This window comes from Pogoniulus pusillus, chromosome 11 (genome assembly GCF_015220805.1).
Source record: "Pogoniulus pusillus isolate bPogPus1 chromosome 11, bPogPus1.pri, whole genome shotgun sequence".
NCBI classification, from domain to species: Eukaryota; Metazoa; Chordata; class Aves; order Piciformes; family Lybiidae; genus Pogoniulus; species Pogoniulus pusillus.
Window position 1 is genome coordinate 21,482,881 of NC_087274.1, and position 16,501 is coordinate 21,499,381.

At 41.1% G+C, this 16,501-nt stretch overlaps 1 protein-coding gene across 1 annotated transcript in view; it reads right to left on the bottom strand.

Annotated features, from left to right (window-relative positions):
* C1QTNF7 (C1q and TNF related 7) overlaps positions 1-13,958 on the bottom strand; it is a 31,284-nt gene extending 17,326 nt beyond the window's left edge. The window contains exon 1 of the mRNA XM_064151422.1: positions 13,929-13,958. The gene's annotated coding sequence lies outside the window, so the exon portion shown is untranslated. The remainder of the gene's footprint in view (positions 1-13,928) is intronic.
* Between the last annotated feature and the right edge of the window lie 2,543 nt (positions 13,959-16,501).

Sequence of the window (16,501 nt, forward strand, 5' to 3'; positions counted from 1 at the left end):
CCATCCTACACCATCCACTGTGGTGTCATCCATCCTGTGCCACTATGATGGTTATAATAAGGCAATGGAGTATGGGTAAGTTTAAAACATGCTCAAAGAAATGGTGCTGAACACTACTGAAAGCAAAACCACTTAAAGAAATGCTTGGGGGTTTGGGTTGGTTGTTTTTTTCCCTCCTGTTTGCAGATAATTCATTATAGGCATTTCATGATGAGTGGAAACAGCCTGTCTGCTGCTCTCCCTCTGAATTAAAAAACAAAACTAAACAGCCTGAGGAATGGTGACTTGTGTAGCCTGACCCTGACCCAGCTTCAGGGAGACTTCCAGCAGTCCAATTCTGAAGCTTTGGTGCAGTCTTTCATTTGGTTGCTTATTCACAATTAAAACTGATGGCTACTTTGCAGCTGCTGTGACAGGTAATGTCTCTTGTACATCCTCAGATTCATGATTTCACCACTGAAATATGCAATTTGATTATAACAGCTTCTGGTATTACCAGATCATAAAGTAAGACATTTCAGAATGCTGTTGGGAGCTAAATGAAAAGGATGGAGAATCCATTGCAAATTACTTGCGACTGAGAAAGTCTCAGCACAGCAATTGATATGACTGCTGTGGTCACGAGATGACATATTTCTTTTTACTCTTCTCTTTATTGAATGTAGTGGGTACAAATACCCTAAAGAGACACAGAACATTTTACAGAGTGTACTGGGAACTACTTTTCATCATTTAGAAAGGAAGGGTTTAAAGGTTCAGATAAGGACAGTACTGAAAAAAAAAAAAAAACCAAAAGAAAAGAGAATTTGGCCTGATGTCCCTGAGAAAACAGTATTCCAACAATGAACAATGCTATGCAAGTGTGCTTTATGCACTGATTGCACTGCCAATGAAAAGAAACGGACTGTATGCCTTCCCATAATCACAAAGGGCATTTACAGCATAAATGGAATTTTTGGTTTATCTGAAACTGAGCTTTATCAGCTGTCCTTTAGCAAACTGAGGAATCAGATTGTGAATGAGAGAGGCATGAAAACTGTCAGACCAAAACACACCCAACAAAATGAATTATTTCTGATTGTCCTTGAGGAAAACTGAGAAAAAAAATGTTCATAGCAAAACTAAGACACTGAAGTTCTGTAACTGCAGTGCCAAACTGATTTCCAACTACTCACAAGAGTATCAGCTTTCTTTTTCCAGAGATAAATTTAGTTTTTCTGCTTGTCCCCATTGCACATTTCAGTGATGATTTTGGAGATTTTCCAATTTCCATTTAAGATTTTAAACAGCAAATAGAGTGATCTTGGTGGCCTGTGGGATACCTATTGTGATAGACAATGTGTAGAAAACATTTGTACAAAGGTTGGGCTCAAATTCTACTACTCTTTCCAATGCCATGTTGCAGGCATGTGACAGCAAGCACTGCATGGCCTCAAGACCATCCAGAAGTCCTTCACAGAGACCAGAAGTCCAAGGATATATTTTATTAACTTGACTCCCTGTTCTGCTATGGCTGTGGTGCACTCCATAAAGGAGAGGTGGCATGGCAGCATACATATCCTACAGCAATGTGGCTGCTCTGCAAACACAAGATGAACAGACTCAGCATGTGCTGTAAAAGCACAGACTCAGACAAGGCCAACCCTGCTGCATTCATACACCAGGTGAGTGGTGAGAAGACCCTGGAGTCTTCTGTAAGAGCCTGCTATGATAGAGGAGATGGAGCAGGAGGAAGACAACAAGCAAGAACAACTAATGCTGCCCTGAGGGCTATTGCCAGGTCCCTTCAGGAATGGCTGTGAGCCAAGCTGATGTAGTTGTGCTGTCATCTAGTTATCCCTAGTGCCGAGTATGCTGCTATGGAAAAAAGTCTCTTGGGTTCCAGCTTTGAATGCTAGCGTTACAATCATAATCCTTTGGGACCCATTATGTGTCCTCCCTCATAGCCAGGGCTTGCTCACATTAACTAAGTGCATACAGGTTTTTCCCCTGGCCAGAGACTGTGTGAAGCAGAGTTACCCGTGATGACAATCTGCACAAAGTGTTTTATGATCCAGAGAAGAAACTCTTTATATAGGAGATACAGTAACATGCACAGCAAGAGTACCAACTTTTAGCCTTTAGCATCATTTTGTTCCAAACAATTAGCCTTCTGATGCTGTTCATTTTACTGGAATCTTCATACATTGTTACTCCTCCAAATGGATCAAGATGAATCTCAAACCATAATAAAAACAGTATTAGAAGTGATTATGTTTTTTTTTAATGATCAAGCTAGGTTTGAAAGTGAGAGTGTTAACTGAAAGTGAAGAAAAATGCCTTAAAGAAGCACAACCGTTTGACATATAGCTAATTGACTGAAGAAATTCCCTTCTTCTTGCTGCTCAGGGAATTTACTTATTTTTCCCCATGCAGAGCATGCACAGTACCTTATTTAGTAAGATTTTAAGAAGCTTTTTTAGCATCTGACATTCAGTGTAATTGTTGCAATGCTCTGCCAGCATGCTATACTGTAAAGTGATCACATTAGTAGGCCATAGAGATGTTAACAAATGGAGAAGGTTCAAGAAATGTTCAGTACAGGGTGCAGCTCTTTCAACTCTGTGGAGGATTCCTGCTCAGATGTCATTCTTCTGTTTTCCACTCCTCTGACTGGAAGCTCAAACATTTTTTCTCTCTTAAAAAAAAAGTTTTTTTGATGAAAAAATAGAATCATAGAATTGTTTCAGTTGGAAAGGATCTATAAGATCACCGAGTGCAACCATTATCTAACTCTACCAAGTCTGATGCTAAATCATGTCCCTCAGCACCACATCACTATATCTTTTCAACACCTCTGGGGATGGGAATTCGAACACCTCCCTGGGGAGCTTATTCCAGTGAGAATCCTTCTAATATCCAACCAAAACCTCCCCAGGGAGCTTATTCCAGTGCTTGAGAACCCTTTCAGTGAAGTTTCTTCTAATAGCCAATGTAAACCTCCCCTGGTGCAGCTTAAGACCACTTCCTCAACTTCAAGTATGTTGCACATGGTGCAAGGCATGACTATGTGGGAGCAGCAATGTGAATTGAGTCAGGCCTGTGCACTGGGTTTATAGGATTATGCAGAGAGATATGAACAGAGAACAGAGAAGCTGGCCTGCATTAGGCATGTAGCATTTTCTGAAGAATCCTTAATGGCATGAGAAGAATCAGACAGAGCCTAATAATAGACCTAGAACATTTTTCTGTTTGAGCTCGCTGCAAAAGTTGCTATGCAACTGATCTTTAAGTAAACCAGTTTTCATTAGCAGTTGTTTAATACCAAACAGCCTGAATGGTATTAACAAAGCCAATGCAGGGATTAGGCAATTATTATCGAAACTTTTAATAATAGGCTAAAATTTTGCAGACATCCTTTTCATAAAGGAGAGAAAAGAAATTATGGTTTATGACATAATTGTTGCATATTATGGACCCCTTTTATTTCAGAACTCTGCATGAAATAGTTCCAAACATAGTAGTGCATCCTGGAGTTAAAAAGATAAGACTAAGAAAATCCCAGATGATAACAAAATGCTATTGACAAATAAAATGAGAAGTGCCAAATACTACACAAAGTTCATTGAAGACTTTGCAATTGCTGTTCCATTTTGTGGCCAAGGTTCTGGATGACTATGACAACAACAGCAGAAATACCAAAGGAAAGGGTGGAAGTGGTGGAGAAAGAAAATGCAATTTCAATAATCCTTGGTAGATGCAATTATTATTGGACTTTTAATATCCACTGGGATGTGATGTAAAACCAGTGGACTTAATTGTGTTCTCACTGGCACTGCTGTAAATGCAGAGTAAGTCATTGTACTACATGGTGGTCATTTCCAGTTTTCCATTGAGTAACCAAATAGAAATTAGTCCAGTGTTCCTTGATTGTCTCTTTCACTCACTTGTACAGGAACTACTCACAAATAAATCAGTGAGAATTTTGTGCTAACTGCATGTTCTCTACTTTTTAATAGGAGGGAACATAATACCACAGTGCTTCTTTGTGTGTTCCTTAGTGGATCATTGCTCAGCAGAATTGTGAAATACTGCCAGCCTCAAGGATCCTGTGTCCTAAGATAAAACAGGCTGGTGGGTCTGAAGAGAGAGTGTAACTGTGAAATCAGGAGCCACCTGCCACCCAAAGGAACACTTGCAGGTGAGGGAAGTGGCAAAGATTCTGATCATGGTCAGATGGCAAGTAAGGGGCATCATAAAGATGTGACATGAGCAGAAACTCCCAGAGGAGGACCTTGAGCACTGGAACCTGGGGTAAACAAAGATATCAGTGTCTGAAAGGGGAATTACTGTTGCTCAAAAATACAAAGGCCAAGTCCTGCCCTGGCCAGTACGTGATAAAAACCAAGAGCAGCTGCCTGCCTGGGAGCTGCTACCCAGCTCACACCTTGCTGCACTTTAGTCTGATGCTGCATGAAGAGTGAAATTGCTGGGGACAGCTGAATTCTCCTACCCTGAGAATAAACCATGCAGGAATTTGCCATGCAGGGTGGTGTCTTTTCCCAACAAGCATTCAGCCTCCATGGGACAGATTCACCATTGCCTGACCATGTAAGTGGACATGCAGTGGTGCCTAGGAAGAGTATGGTAGGTAAGACTCACAAGAGGGAAAGCATTTTGTCCTCAGTCTTCTAAATATGATGCTACAGCACAGTCCAGAGGTGAAATGGGCCCTGCATGACTGAGCAGCTGCAGACAGACATGGACCCGTGTAAGTTCATTACCAGGGATTTGCTCTATCTTCAGTGACAGTGCAGTGATGGCAAAGCAAAGGCGTTGCTGAAATCTAGAGCTGGTAGAATGGCTTTGCATTCCTGAATGATTGGATCAAAAAGCAGAACATAAACCCCACGGGCAACATGGCTCACACAAGGTTTATTTTTATTATGTGAATTCAAGCACTGGAATGTTCTGTACTGACTCCAGAAAGGTTAACACTTTCGTGCCTTACAGCCCTGACAGGAAGCACATCCAGTGTTGTGGGTATGAGCTCTGTCCTCATTTAACTTATACTTCAGTGTCTGGAACAGTTATACCCTCTCTGCCTTTCTCAGCTCACCATTCCTTTGTGGGCTTCTTGAATTACTGCTTTCACACCTCTTTCATTCTCCTCCTCCTTTCTTGTCCACTCTTGTTGTAATAAACCTTTATGAATGCCATTCAACAGAAGTGTTTAGTCTTACTTCTTCAGCTGCAGCTTAGCTGGCATATCTCTGAAGGGGGCGTGTAAGAGATGCATTGTGTAGTTGGTAATATATCATATGGTTGCTAGTGCCAACTGTTGTGTCATCTCTGTGAGCCTGACTGTCTTAAAAGTAATTCCAGGATGAAGAGGAAGATCCTTGACTACCAGTTCCAGGACATGACCAGAAACAATGCATAAAGGAAGATGTTCTGCCATTTCATAAATAGAAAACCTGTTCCATTCTCTCCTCCAAACCAGTACCACCACTGTAGGAGACTGCAACCAGGGAACAAAGGGCAACATGCTCAGATCCACCATGGCTGCGACCTGGCTGCTGCCCAGTTCACAGCACCAACCAAGCTCCCCAGCCTGCTGCTAGTGAGCCCATGTAGCCCAGATATTGTGTTACATTCTGTTTTTTCCCTCTGCTTCTTTCTGATGGAAAAGCTAAGAGACCAGTATTGTAAAACTCTTAAGTAATAGGACTTTTCCAAGGTCTATTGTCACAGCTTTCCTCCTTTTTCCAGTCAACACTACTTTGGCAAATGAGCGGGCAAGTCTTGGTGCTGTGTAGACTCCCACATTGTGTCTCCATTCCATATAAGGTTCTTTCCCCAAAATGTTTCAGTTCTCTTTCTAAAATAATTTTTGAATCTCCATCCCTGGAAGGGACTTTGAACAACTTCTGTTTGTAGAGACAAGACAGTTAAAATGCAGAAGAGAAGAAGTGTTTGTGAATTGAGACAAAGGCTAAATCAGCTTGCTCAAGAGCACGAGGAGTTTTCTAGCAAGGAAAGGCTTGAATCCAGGCACCCACTCTGTAGCTTTACTCTAAAACATTTCCCTTGTCCAGAGAAGAAATAAACCTCCACAACGTGAACTCATCATAATCTCAGTTTCATTTTTAGACAGCTGTATTTTAACAAAACACTCCCCACACAAGTATCTTCTCCTACCCCTCACTATCCATGGGCTTCATGCCTCTCTCATATGTGACAGAGAATTAACACTGCTGTAGTTGCCATGAAGGCCCACTGCTTAGTGGTGCAGCCCCATCTTAGCCACCACCACAGATCTATATCAAGTACAGTAAATTTATTCATTAGATTTATCCTATGTTTATTAACAGCCTAGCTCAGAAAAAGAGTCAGTGACAAAAACCATCTGGAATAAACGTAATGGCAAACAAACAATGTAATATATTCCATCACTCCAGCCTAATTACACTGTTTGGTGCAAATATTATCAATCCAAGTGACAATTTACAAGCTGAACTCTTATTAAAGGGAAAAATGAGCTGTGCAGGAAAGCACAAATCAAAGTAACTAATCAACACAGACAACACATTCAGGGATTTAAGATTCAAGGTACAGTAGTCTTTTATTCCTCCTTGTTTTCAATTAGGGAGACCTGCTGTGATGTTGCAGTACATTATATGTTATATCTACTTATGCAACACTAGGGAGGAGCATGTCTCTGGCTTTTGTTTTATTTTTCACCAGCTACAGCCTGTAATTTTAGGCTTTAAACACTTCCCTTCTCCTGCCGTTTAAGCTGGTACTATGCTCCACTGTCCCATGCACTGGATTTCTTTTAAGACAGATCTTCTCTTTAAGGATATAGTAAAATTTTGGAAGTAAGGATAAATCTAGAAAGGCTGGAGTTAGCTAAAAGCAGTGCCAATTTGACCTAAAACAAGTTCTTGTTGAGTGAATTGGTTCAGTAAGAGAAAAAGGGAAAACTCTCCCTCCATGAAAACATTTGAACAACACATGGCTGCCATCCATGATCTGTTTGAGCTTGGAAGCTGAAACTGACTCATCATTAGATGCATCTGGTGTCCCCAGGGAAGTAAGAGAAACACTGGCAGCAATGAAGAAAAGATAGCAGAGGCCATCTGAAGCAGAAATTAGCCAACCATCATTCTGCATTACAGCACAAACTTCCAGAACACTATTAGGCACCTGCATGAAAACTGAGCCCTCAAAGACACAGCAAACTGGTACAGTGCTACAGCATGTAACACTGTCACTTTGGGGAAAATACACCCACAATCTGGAAAACATCACCTCAGGCCAACAAAGGAAAACTTAAGACCTCATTACAACAAGAGGCAACAAGCTAGCATTGGAGTGAAGTCAGTATGGACAAATACACAGCCCTGGCCACAGAAGTGTGGTCATAGCTCCCATCCATGTTAGCAAAATAAGAGTCCATGTAACCCTGCACTAGGAAATTCCCTGCCAAAGGAGTTCTTGTAACTTCTTCTGTGGGAAAAAGACATAGTGACAAAGGGCTACACTGAGGGGGACAAACGTATCCAAAAGACTCACATGCTGCTTTAGCTGACATAAGGAGGAAGATCACCGGTAACCATCAACCCACATGCAGAAGTGCCCTCTGGACCTTCATGTTCATTCCTTGCCTGCAAAGAGCCAGGATCCTTTCACATTTTGGAAGTGGTCATGTAGCTCAAAGATCTCCTGTCATGAAATTGTTGAGAAGGCATTTCAAATTTCTCCTTGAAACTATTACTGGAGCAGTCTAGTGCTCTGTTTCAGGGTCCAGTAGGCCCTGAGACAGATTGTCTTGATCATAACACAGACTTATTCTCAGCAAGAAGGCTAATAATGAACAAGATTTTTGTCACAGCTCATGTATGAAAAAAACCCTCTGTTTCTGCACCTGCTGTTTTCAGAGCGAAATAATGTGTGACATCCTTCTCTCCTTGAAGAGGTGATGTCATAAATGTGGCCACAGCAGGATATTTCTTCATTTAAGAGGCAAGGTGCAAAGTTAGAGAAATGCACCCTTAGGAATTATGAAATTTCAGTGATTCATAAAAGCCAAAAAATTTATTGCCAGGTAACTGTGGATCCATCTCTCCAGAGCCTCATATTGCATCATCTGTATTAGTCTGCAGATCAAGATGACATAGTTGTTGCTGACTAATTTCAAGTGTGATATTCACATCACAGATACACTATTGGGATGGCCTTTGGCAGCACTTTAATCCAAGCATTTCTTCACGTAGTATGCCGGAAGCTTCTCTTCAAGCACAAAGATGAACATAAGGATGACTCTTTTCCTCATTTGCTAAGTCTGTGCCTATTCTCAAAACCCAGAGTATTTAAGTTACCTGTCAAACCCCACAGCTACTGTGTTCTGTGATGTCCCTCTTCTTGGCCTTAACTACCTTGATTCAAGCAGGAGCATCCAAAAGTTGGGTTTTTTTCTTTAATTCACATGAGAGCTGTAGGAGTTTAAATAATGTTTAAAAGCAGATAGAGATAAACCAAGGATGTTTCCCTAACTTTAGATTACAAAAGTCTAGGCATATGTGGTGTCTGTCAATAACTATAATGATGAAATACATTAATATTCAGTTTATATGGATTCTTGCCCTCTTGTTCTACTACTGTTGGTGCTCAATCTGACTAAAGAATCTGAAGTTTTGCCTCATTGAACAAGGAATGGCCATGAATACAAAACACTCTAAGGAGCAGAACGTAAGAGCCATGGTGTGATCAACCCAACCTGGCCACATAGTGTCCAGCTATGTAACGGAGTTATTCTGCCTGTTTGGGATGCAGAGACACTTGTGTTACTGTTCTCCTGAATCTTGAAGATTTTTTTTAAAATCCCCTAGAATTCCCTATTCTGATTTTTTTTTCTCTCTGAAGAAGATTCAGGGAACTTACTAAAGACACTGTGCAGGTAGGTAGGAGAGTGTTCATGCAATGAGGCAGTGATCAGGGGGTGCTAGTAGTGCCCTTGCTGTTTCAGTGATGTGATGCTGAATCTGATTCCCCATTGCACAAAAAAAAAAATAGCCCAATACATTTCCAGTGCTTTCTTTTGACTCTCTGAACTGTCAACTTCTCCTACGTGCTCCACCAAAGGCTTTCAGTGCTGTCAAGGATGTGAACTACTGATAACTGCCAGAGTTAATTTGTGGTGAACACTGACTATTCCTTAGTGTTATCAAGGACCTTGCAGGGGCGAGGTGGCTGAGATACTGTGCTACCTCAGTGAACTATCTATCAACATCACCTCAAGGAAGAAACTACTTACCAGAGCATCAGCTATTAAACCAGAAGGGAGAAGAAGTTCAGAGGAGGAACTGTTTTAATTACCATGTAGTCTGGTTCACCATTATTTCAGAAAATAGCATGAATTTTTAAGATGTTTCAGAAAACATCTTAAAAGTCACAGAAGAAACTTAAACTCTCTTAACAGGAAGAATTCTCTTTAGAACATGAACAGAAGCAGATTCCTCCCCTTTATCCCCAGCTATGTTTCAGAAATCAAGTATGTCAGTTACTTCACTGAACTTCAGGAATGAGCAGGAGCTAAAAAGTAGGTCACATTAGCTAACAGCTGTTGATACCTAAGGATGACAGTGCCTGTTCCAGCAGGTCTATTTGCCTACAGGCAAAAAGCCACATTCCCATTCCAACCTTCCATTGCAGAGGTTTGCTTAGAGCAGTTTCCAGACTAGCTTTCCATTTGGAAACTGTTGTGCCACTGCACTGCTTCCCTGACTGCCAAGGGCTTTTCCATTACTGGAACCACCGTGATGGTAACTGTGTTGGCTGACTGTACTGGTCACTTCTGGCTATTTTGCTACTTACAGTCCTTCAAAGTCAGTTTTGCTAATTGTCTTGTACTACATTTTGGTTAAGATCTTTCTAGTGTGTTTGGAGGATTTTTTCCTGCTTCTGACTCTAGGCACACAGCAGCACAGCAAGGATTAAAGGAGGGGTTATTCTCTTTGCAAAGAACCTGTTACTTATGGGTGGCCATACTTCCAGAATTCAGGAAAACTACCTTCAGTTTTCTGTATCTTCACAGACTTCTGGTATGATCTCACTTTAACAGTCTTTCTTCAAGCCTCACATCTATAAGCCTAAGAGGTGGTATCCAGGGATGTAAAAAGGTGTGTGCTGAGGTGCGTTGCACCAAAGAGTACTGGATTGTAGAGCTCCACAAAGAGACATTTTGTGATAGAAACAAGGAAGTCTGGCACTCATTAAATCGTAATCTCTGTGTATCATTGGAAGGATTTATTCAGAGAGTCTCCGAGTTATGTTGCTGTCAGATAGCAGAGTACTGACTGCAGATTTGGAAGTATTTGAACATTTGCAGCCTTTAAACAATTAGAATTGTCAGAAAGAAAGACAGCCTATCAACCAGAAGTTTTCACAGCTCCTCATTTGTATGTAGATTTCTAAACCTCAGACTGTCAAATATTAGACTCTAAAATAGAACCTTTCAACAATCCCCCCTGCCCCCCCTTCTTTTTCTTTTAAACCCTACTCTACAGGATACAGAAGAGATCTTAAAACTCTCAAAGTGGAACTGAAAGAACTGCTCTCTTTGTTCGGACTAACGGTTCTGTTGGTTTGCTGTTGCCTTGGGCAATGGCTGTTCCCAGAAGTCATCTGGATGAGGATACCACCAGCAAAAGCAGAACCAGACAAGGCAGTAATTAAAGCAGCCATTAGCTTTGGGCAACAGACTACAATGGTCAGTAGCCTTGCTTAAATGTGAACTAGCTGGCTTGTGTCTGCAGGTGGGGACTAGCCACTGAAGTCCAAACAGTGGGCTCTTTGGTCCATCAGCTTTGCCAGAGCATGCTGTCTCCATCGGGTCCTTTCTCCATCCCAAGCCTTCACTTTTCCAGCGAGGCTGAACACTACCCATGATGCAGTGGAGTAAAGACAGGCTGATCTGAGATGCTGAAGAGGAAAACCTGTCCTCTGGGGCAGTCTGGTAGAAGAGGTTACTGTGTGCTGAATAAATGAGAAAGGAAAAAGTTTGTGAAGGGAATGGAGACAGGGGGAAAGGAGGGAAAGAGCATAACCTGCATCACCACTAAGCTCTTCTAGCACCCCTCCAGCTCCATAAACCTTTCAACATCCCTAAAGGTGGAGGTAAAACCTCCAAAACTTGGTTAAAACGAAACATACCTCTTCTGTCAAGCCAGGCTAGTGCCTTGTGTAAGCACTGAGTTCATGCAGTAACATATCTTAAGTCATTTTAATTAACAAAGCCTTCAACAATCTGTGCAGTAATCCTTTTGTAAGTTGAACTAAATCAGGTTTAAACAGTTCACACATGTCGCAGTCTATCTCAAGAGATTTCTTTGAAAAACAAATTCTTCAAGCCTTAAAGTCAGGTGGAGAGGGAAAGAACTATAATTTTTAGAGCAGAAAATGCATATCCAATAACAAATCAGTCAGATGAAATCTGTTTATCTGGCTTCATTTCCTTGAAAGAAAATCAGAGTTATCTTCTTATTTGAGATTTATTCTTCCCGATTGTGTCCCCAAATTTATTCCTATCCTAAGATCTTATGTTCTTAGCTTCTGTGCTCATCAAATTTCATAGCTGTATCTCCTGGAAAAGGAAGTTTTAGAATAAGAAAGATCAAAAGATTTTTTTTCCCTCAGTTATTTTCATAGGCACTGTGTTATTTCCTCTGGGAAGTTCTGCAAGAGGAAGATTTCAGCCTGCTCACAGTATACATTACAGTGAGAATTCAATTGACGACCAGGGCAGCTCTTTTGACTCTTTTTTGTTGCTTGCTTGTTTACACTGAGCATCAGATTAGTGCATTTTGCAGTTGGTTTGTAACTTGAAAACACAAACGGAGTAATGGGGTGAAGATATATCACAACAAACAATCCTAAAACAGGTGTGGTTTATTGGTTTGCAAGCTTGTAAGAGACATCAAGCATCCAAACATGGATGCTTTTTATTTAATGCATTAATTCTGCATAGTAAGACAGAACACATTTCTCTCTACAAAATATACACAACAAAGCATTTAAAGATGTTCAGATTCAAAGTTGTAACCATCTGCCTGTCACAGACATCTGTTGCTTCAAAGCAAAGGACTATATGAAAGGTTCAGAAAGCTTTAGAGCTCAAAAGATGCATTTGCCAAGAGCCTGATGGAGCATGTGAATATACATAAATTCCACAAATACAACCAACAGCTGTTTTCTCCCAGGAGTGCAGTTACACCAGCTAGGTGTGTGAGAGCTGAGCTGCAAATGAGGTAAAAACAGAAAAATTACCTCAGTTCTTACCCATATCTGCATTGGAAAATTAAACTGTCATTCTGCAAACACTCTTGAAAGCAACATCTTCTTCCTTCATCTGCAGTGGAATCTAACTTTCACACTTATCCCCCACATCTCTGGCTCTTTCCTGCCAATGCACCTTCAAAATGTGATTGTTATCACCCTGCAAACTTCTCCCTGCAAAGCCTTTCCCTGTTCTTGCTCAGGAAATTGACATCCCAGCTTCACTGGGGCAGCATGCTACAGTTCCACATCCTAGCGCGTCTGTTAATTCCCTAGCTGTTTGGGCACCCAGGTCTGACTGGCTGAAGTCAGGGAGGTCTTCCCATTGACTTCAATGAGCCATGGGCATCTCTCTTAATGGATAATGTCCCTTTCCACAGGTGGATCTTACATTGCCAGGAAAAAGAAGGTCAGCAGGAGAGCTGGGAAAGGTAGTAAGCATTCTGGGGCAGTGTTCCTCTGAGCACTTGAGGAAAGAGGTTACTGCAGTACAGTTGGCATTGTCCTGTGGGCACAGGCTGGATTTCCACTCTGAGGATTGGAGGGCAGAGTTTGGTCCTTTCATACATACGGGTGTGGAAGGAAAGAACTGCTAAGAATTATTTGGAGCTAAGAGAAAGTGTGAGCCAAATAGAAGGTGCAAAGTCAGAGAGATTGGGAGCTTTTGGAAAGGCTGAAAGGAATGCAAGGGGGCCAGAGACTTTCTGGATAGGCACATACTGGGAATCCTGAGAGGATGACATTTCTGACTTGGGTTAATGCTACCTGTTACCTGGTCAGTGGAACTAAAAAAGCTTTCTGGCACAACGACCAGTTTTCATTCATTAGTCACCCTATTCACATAAGGACAGCCATTAAAAGGGCGGGGGGACCTCACAGAAAAGAAATTTGGGATTGCAAAACCTGTCTGCCAGGCCTGATGATGCTGGTACATTCATGAACAGCAGAGAGAACAAGGAAGTATTTCATGACCTCAAATGAAACCATGAAGCTCCAAGAAAGTTAATCCGCCCTCTCCAATAAACTTCAAATAACCATACAGAAAGCAATTAATTTAAATAGGAGTGTGAAAATCAAGAGACATTTTACAAATCAACCAAAATATTTCCTCTGCCATTCTTCTTTGTCACATAAACAGTGACCTGTTAGATGTCACTATAAAGAATGTAAAATCTCACAAGACCACAAGTTCAACATGGGAGTTACACATCAGTTTAGGGTTCACTGATCCTGCTTTATAAACTATACTTCTGCTCTTCATTTCCTTTGCACAGGTTTTATGTTTTCCTACCAGCTTCCCATTACCCTTGAAATCAGAATAATGAGAGGTTAAAAAAATCTGAGAGTCCTCTATAGTGATCACAAAGAACAGGTATGGTCAGTGATCAGAAAAGCAAAGAGAGCCTGCCCTGCCCAAGCTGTGCACTGATTCTGCTCCTTACACTACTCACAGGCAAACATTTCTAGAAAGGTAAGTTAGTTATTTATTGTGTCAACATGCAGATGTTACTCATACTGGGAAATTAATCTCAAGTTTAGATTATCTCAAAGTTGTTATGAAGCAAGAGAAGTACAAAGTCTGCTCCATCAAAATAAAGTCCTTTACTTACATGGTTTGCAAGAGCTTCCAGCAGCTGGAGCCTCTGAACAGCGGCGCATGCAGATACTGTGCTTTGCTGAAAGCCCCCTAACTTTGGCACTGGAGACAGCTCAAAACTCAGTGGTGCTTTAGATTGATAAATAATTTCCTTTAAAAATACTCTCACATGTTTTTTTTACCAGTGGTGCACACTGATAAAGTGTGGATTGCAAAGCAGAGAGCCTGTTTAATGTTATGAGGAAAGAGTTCCCTCTCAGCTGAATCAGAAAACCAGAAAGGAGTCCTTGACCTCAACAACCAGAATAAATCTGCTGTATCTGCTGGCTCTTTTCTGAATGCATACTTGAGCAGTAACATAAGGGTGAGCGATGGGAGCGCAGGAACCGTGGCATGTCATGCTCTGCACCGGTGGGGTATGTGAGCAGTGCTCCCAGGGCAGGCACAGCAGAATTAGAACATAAAGCATGTTTTCAGCTCTTATTTTCTTTGCACATTTGAAAAACAAAACACAGATGACAGGCAGGCTTCTCTTTTTCATTCACAGCTCCCAAGTGGCAGCACTCTCAGCTCTGTCCCTTCTGCTGAGGTTTCTTGTGTTCCAGATGAGGTTATTGCTGATTTTCTATTTCAAACCTCAATTTTCAGAGAATCTCTGTATCTCAGTCAGGGAATGTAACCCAAACTGAAGTTAAACATTAAAGACATGATAAATGCAATGAATAGCCTGAAACCAAAATGAGTGCTTTTCACATATTATTTTTACTCCTTCAGATGTTCTCACTTCTTTTTCTCCCTCTCTCTCTCCTTTGGTCTACTTGAACTTATTAAACTTCATAAAAACAAGCATAGTTTTTTTGGAATGAGTAGTGAGATTAAAATGAAAATCAAGATCATGATGTAGTTTAAAACAGATAAATGAAAGGTTTCATCAGAAAAGAAGTTCTCTGCTCCGTTGTAAAATTACATTTACAAGCATAGAGGCATTACTTTAAATACTGTTATTCAGTTTCCAGACAATGACAGCAGAGGTTTTACGGAGATGACACAACCCCCACCCTCCCATATTTTAGGCATAATAAAAGGAGTAGCAAAAAGATGAGAAAGAAAATGAAAGTCTTCATTCTATTGTATTCAGTTCCAAAGGAGGGGGGAAAAGGGAAACAAACTTTTTAAATCCAGCTTTAAAACATAAGTGCAATATTCCTGGCTTCATGAAATATAAAGATTAAAAAAAGGCCCTCAAGGCTTTTAATAAACATTTATATCTGAAGGAAAGAATAGATTTTTAAAAGAATGATCAAATGATCTCTTTTGTCTAGTGTGTTATTTCCCTTGTGCGACAACATATGTGCAAAACCCCCTACACATTTTATAAGTGTGTTATCAAGGGTTTTCTTGAACCTAAGCCTTGACTTCAGCTTTTGCTGTTTTTTCTCCTTTTGTGCAGCTTTCTGAAGACACTAAAACAGATGTACAACTTGAAAGTTGTTTATTGGTTATTAAATTGTCTCTTCCAGTTGTAGCCGACTAGTAGCAGTGATAGAGTGTTTTGAATGAGGGAAGGCTAAGTTTCAATTTAGTTTCCATTCATGTTCATTCCCTTTGTCAAATGTTGAAACTCCAGGTCTGCAGTAAATTGATTTTGACTCTTTTCAGCTCTTTCCAATGTTTTCCCCTTCCCTTTCTCCACTAAAGTTTACAAAAATAAAGGGGCAGTGTCAAACTTGATATGTATATCTTCTTTCATTGCTGTTGTTCTTCTTTAACACTACAATTCATGCTGAAATCTGTTATTTTAAAACCAGCATAGGTGCAAATATTGTTCTTCAGACAGCAAAACACCTTTTCTCTACAGTGGGCTCAGTTCCCATACTTCAGGGTTTATATAAAAAAGTCAGTGCTGAACTGCCCTGTGCTGGCTCCTGCTGTGCTAGAACTCTTCCCTCTGCCAAGCCATCAGCAAGCACATGTTTTCTCCCCCTCTCCCCGTTCGACTTTTCTATTTCTAGAAAATATCTGGGATTTTTTTACTTTTAATATCGTTTTATGATGTGGTGCCCTTGTGACCTAGTTTGTAGGAACAAGGCTTGGCACAGAGGACTACTTGCACACACCCAGTTCAGACAGCAGCCCTGTGCATGAGGTACGTTGGGAACTCATCCAGCTTTCTGTCTCTAACTACAGGAGGCTAAACTTCAAAAACTGCTCAGGACCTATTACCTGCTGCTTCATGAAGTGCTTTGAGGCAAGCAGAATATATACTTCACTTCTAAGAACCAAATCTTACCGTTTTCAGTACAGATACCTGAAGCACACCACTTATTCGAGCACCAGCTAATCACTCCCAGGCATAACTGTTTCTGTCCCAGGGACCTGGTTTTCTCCGAGGATGTAACAATCTATTGGGCTGTGCACTTGCAGGCCCCTGTGTATGGACAGTGTCAGTTCTTCCTCAGCCCATTTCAGCCACAACACAGCTGTAAGCTCCCCAAACCTTGGAGCACTGGGGTGTACTCCAGCCACGTGCAATCATGTCTCACGACTGGAGGATTTACTAAGTATTGTCTGTGCATTCACAGACAT